This window comes from Austrofundulus limnaeus, unplaced genomic scaffold (assembly GCF_001266775.1).
Source record: "Austrofundulus limnaeus strain Quisiro unplaced genomic scaffold, Austrofundulus_limnaeus-1.0 Scaffold1069, whole genome shotgun sequence".
In the NCBI taxonomy this organism is placed as follows: domain Eukaryota; kingdom Metazoa; phylum Chordata; class Actinopteri; order Cyprinodontiformes; family Rivulidae; genus Austrofundulus; species Austrofundulus limnaeus.
The window spans coordinates 18,517-23,972 of record NW_013953471.1 but is presented as its reverse complement, the minus strand read 5'-3'; positions in this window follow the sequence as shown (position 1 = coordinate 23,972).

Below are 5,456 nucleotides of genomic sequence, written 5' to 3'. Positions count from 1 at the left end.
GGGTCGGATTTCGAAAACGCCACACGTCAACCACTCCATAAGCATTAAGAAATGAATTAATTGACTGGGCCGATTTAGAAAGAGAGATCCTCCCCACTGTACTACGATAGAGGGATGATAGCACACAGTTCACATCTCCCACATTTATGAGATTATGTGTTGAAATATTAGGTAAATTTGAAAAAAGCGTATTAAAAAATGTTTGATCATCCCAGTTTGGAGCATATACCGAGACTAAAATGACAGGAAGTGCATATAGTTTTCCCCCCGCTATAACATAACGTCCAGCAGCGTCCGTTTTAACACTGGATGCCGTAAACTGCACCTATTTACTAACTAAGATGGCCACCCCTCTCGATTTAGATTGGAAATTAGACTGAAACACCTGACCAGACCAGCGCCTGCTTAGATTTGCACTGTCTGCCTTACGCAAATGGGTCTCCTGCAAAAAAGTAATATTAGCATCAAGTTGTCTTAAATGTGTCATAACTTTCCTAAATTTCACTGGACCATTGAGGGATTTCACATTCCAACTCACACAGTTAACTGGGTGACTGTTGATGAACCTGTTAATATTAGAACTGCTCATGTATGGTCAATCGGACTGTAGTACAATATCCACAAACTGTCACAAAAAATAACCTGAAAAAGACATTCTCATATAGTCCCACCCCTTTCTCCTAAAAACACACGGAGAACCCAACAAACAAAAAATCCACACATTTGTGCTTATTTTGGGGGACTTTACTCCCTGCCTGGACTCCCGCCATAATTAAATAACAATAACAAAAAAATAAAAAGTGGTTCCCTTACTTGTCAGTTTTCACCTTGGTTTTCCTAGTGTTTCTATGTTCCCCAGTGTGTCTCAGCCCATCTGCCCCTCATCAGTCTGATTGTCACCCTCGTGTTTCTCACCAGGTGTTTTCAGTTCATCCATTAGTTGTCAGTGTATTTAAGTCCTGTCTTGTCTCAGTCTTGTGTCGGTTCATTGTGTTATGTTCCCCCTGCTTGTGATCCTCATGAAACCTGTAAGTTTGAGCTGCCTCTTCAGCAGTTTTTTCTGTTATTTAATAAACTTTTTTGTTGTATTTTTGGAGCCTGCCTGCAACCTGGGTTTATTCCTACTAATCTTGTCATCTTTAAAGTATTATTGCTGTTTATGCTTTTTTCTGCACTGATAAATAAATCACTAACCATTATCTGGACAGACCCCCTGTGAAACTCTCATACATAGAACAAAAAGAGGAATATTGTCTTTTGGAATAAAGTCTAAAATTAAATCAAGATATAGCATGGGACTTAAAGTTGGAAGGTTCATTACAACCTGACAGTCATAATGGATCGATGAGGATTGGACCTGCGGTCAATGCCGGTCCTCGTTGTCCATCGCTGGGATGATCCTCTTTTTAATGTAATCCATTGCTTTATTGGCATCCAGGAACTCCTTGTTTTCCTCCCTATGAGAGATGCAAAGCCATGCAGGAAAAAGCAGGCCGTAGCGAACATCTCGTCAGTTGCGAAGAAGCCTCCTCACCTCCGTAAATGCCGTCCAAGCCCTGGCCTCAGCCGCCGTGTTGTCAGATGTGATGATAATCGGTGCCTCCTTAAAACGAAGTTGGCCGCGGCTCTGTGCCCGATGCAATATTTCCACACATTCTTGATAATAGTGCAGCTTAGCAACAATGACCCATGGCTTATCACCTGACCTGTTTCCACCTGGAGAGCGATGGGCTCGGTCCACCAGTGGCTCTTTATCCATCTGTAGAACCTCTGCTAGCAGTTTAGCCACTGCTGAAGTGGAGCTGAATTCTGGCGTCTCAGGAACTCCAATAATCCGCACATTGCACCTTCTCACGTGCCCTTCCATATCGTCACACTTCTTTTTGAGCCCAACGACTTCTTCTTTCAGTTCCAACACGGTGGTGCGCAGAGCAACAACCTCATCGGACCAGGTTGACAAGCCGTCCTCCTCCTCTTTTACGCTCTGCTTAAGGTGGTCCAGGTCAGCGCGTAGTAGCATTGTGCCGTTAGCCACCTCCGCTCTCACCGCTTGTAGCTCTCCTTTAATAAGAGTAAACTCTTCAGCCAAAGCYRYYTTTATTTCAGATTTGATCACAGCTGAGAGATCGTTTTTTATAGCGGCAAAAATGTCAGACTTCAAGGAGAGTGCGTCCACCTCACCGTGAGAGGGAGAAGGAGATGCTGAAACTCTGGCTTTAGCTGCAGTCTGCTCCGAGGCAGCGTCGGGCCTAACAGCCGCAGAGCTAGAATGTTTGCCTTTCCTAGAGTTTTTTGCCATTCTTCTACACTTCCAGGCAAGAACCACTCAGGGGTCGAGTCCGGACAGACCAAATGCTCAAAACAGCAAGGACATTTAGTAGAGAACCACAAACAGAACAAGTCGGAGCGGGAGCCCACGCCACACACGTCTTACTCCTCCGTCATCTTGCCCCCGACCCAAACAGTGAAACAGATTTGGTATAAAAAAACATGGGATACGACAAGACTGAAGGATGTGTGGAGGAGTTCTGAAAGTGGCATCTGGATGGACAGATGGTTGGATGGAAGCAGTATGTCAGAGAATTTGCTCTTTTGGATTTTTTACACAACATGGCTCACAAACAGCCTTTTAAAAGTGACAGTAAAATATTTCTGTCCCTACATTAAAATTCTCCATAGCATGTGTTGTTAGATAACAGAGCTATAAAACAGCAGCCAGGTGTGGGCACATAGTGTGTGCTCAGTTTTCATTCATGTGTGAAGACAGATGTTTTTCTTGTGAAACGCATCTGTTCTGTGGACAACAAACAGTTCAGGCTGCTGCACCTTTCAACAGATCATGATAAGGACTACACAAACAAGTCAAAGAACTGCAGGTAAATTATTAAATGGGGAATAGCAGGGCATGAGCACATTTTCCACAAAAATGCTTCAAACTCTGCAGACGTTCTTACACTAGCAGACACAACACACAATGCTAACTTGTCATCAGGAACTAATGCGTGAGCATGGAAAACCCAACTGAGCATGATTCTATGATTCATTTGTGAAACCAAACAGTGTGACCAGAAGTATTCACACCCTGAAGTATTTTAGGTTTGCCATACAGTGATTTTAATTTGATTTTAATGAACCTGCAATAGAATGATGTAGACTAAAAATGTTCAATGAGGGGAAATAGCATTTAAATAATTGTAACAATACAACTCAAATTTTTTTCCTATGAAAGAATGAAAGTATTTGAACAGCTAAAACATTTGAAACCTATAATCTTTTACACAGAAGTTATACAAGAAAAACAAGTCATAGCCATCTTCTCCTGAAGGTCATGAACATTTACCTGGCTGCAATAAAAGGAAGTAGGCACTGCAAGAGTAGCAAAAAATGGCAAAAGACCTAATAATATTAATATTATTAATAATTGCAAGAAAATGTCTCATCAGAAAAGTTACTTCAACAACTGAAAATTAAAAGTAGGAACATTTGACTTTGAGTGTTTCTCCTGAAATATGCTGAATAAGCCAAACTGCAGAGCTGATAAACTTTTTTACAACTTGTTGTTTTTTTTTTTTTTACTTTGCTGAGGTGACCTCAGGTTGTCTGGTTTGTAGGGACGAACTCATCATCTGTCTGTCCTGTATGACCCAGGAGAGTGCTTCTAGAACTGCTTGGTTTGTTTTTAAATATTGCTTCTAACTTACAAAGCTCTTAACAACCAAGCTCCATCATATATTAAACATCTTATTGTTCCATCCTTTCCTAACAGAGCACTTCACTGTCAGACTGCAGGTTTACTTGTGGTTCCTGGAGTTTCTAAAAGTAGAATGGGAGGCAGAGCTTTCAGTTATCAAGCTCCTCTCTTGTGGAACCAACTTCCAGTTTCTGTCCGTGAGGCTGACACTCTGTCTACTTTTAAGATTAGACTGAAGACTTTCCTTTTTGATAAATCCTGTAGTTAGACTTAGGTTTCCTGAGTTATTCCTTAGTTATTATAGTTAATTAGTTATGCTGCTATAGACTCAGACTGCTGGAGGACAAACTGACCACATTTTCTCACTCTGCTCTTATCTTTAGTCACTCTTGTCTACAAGTTTGTTTTTATTCTATCGATAATGATTTTCTTTTTTTCTCTTCCAGAGGAAAACACACCTGGACCAGTTCTATGTTTACCTGTGTCTCTTTCCTGTCCTCAAACCTAGCCAGTCGAGGCAGATGTCCGCCTGTCCTGAGGCTGATTCTGCTGGAGGTTTCTTCCTGTAATTCCTCTTTGCTGCTGCTGGTGTGATGCTGAGGATGGAAGACTGTGACGAAGCAAAGATTTGGCGCAATCTGCTGGCTTCTTTAGATTTATAGTTTTTTTGGGGGGGGTGAGGGTATTTGTTTTTTGAGTACAATGCCCTGAGAAAACAGTGGTTGTGACTTGTTGCTATGAATTTGTTTTGTCCTGTTGAATATGTGTTTATCTGTCTGTCCATCCATCTGTTTTTTTATCCAGAGTTGGGTTGCGGAGGAAGCAGTCTAAGCAGAGAGACCCAGACTTCTTTCTCCCCAGCCACTTGGACCAGCTCCTCTGGGAGAATTCTAAGGCGTTCTCAGGACAGCTGAGAAACATAGTCTCTCCAGCATGTCCTGGGTCTTTCTCTGGGTTCCCTCCCAGTGGGACGTGCCCAGAACACCTCACCAGGGAGGCGTCCAGGAGGCATCCTAAGCAGGTGACCAAGCCACATCATCTGTAAAAAAACAGAGATGTGATCCTAAGTTCACCAAAACACATCCCCTCAACATCTTGGCTACACCTAGAAATTATGTCCATAAAAAGTTATGAACAGATTTGGTGACAAAGGGCAACCTTGGCGGAGTCCAAGTCTCACTGGAAATGAACCCGACTTACTACCAGCAATGCACACCAGTTTTATGGGGACCTAACACCCCGTATCAAAGGGATTGGTACTCCATACTCCTGTAGTACCCCCCACAGGAGTCCCCGAGGGACCCAGTCGAACACATTTTCTAAGCCCACAAAACAGATGTAGACTGGTTGGGCGAACTCCCATGCACCCTCCAGGACCCTGCGGAGGGTGTGGAGCTGGTCCAGTCTTCCATGACCAGAACAAAAACCACACTGGTCTTCCTGAATCTGAGATTCAACTATCCGACGGACTCTCCTCTCCAGAACCCCTGAATAGACCTTACTAGGGAGGCTCAGAAGTGTGATCCCCCTATTGTTGGAACACACTCTGCAGTCCCCTTTTTTAATTAGGGGGACCACCACCCCGGTCTGCCCATCCAGGAGAACTGCTCCCAATGTCCACGCAATATTGTAGAGTTGTGTTTATCTGTAATGATGCTAATTAGGTCACATGCTGCTGGGTTAAACCATGACCTTTGTCTGCCAACAACATGAATTAACCATAAGGAAAAACAAACACACACACACACACACACACACACACACA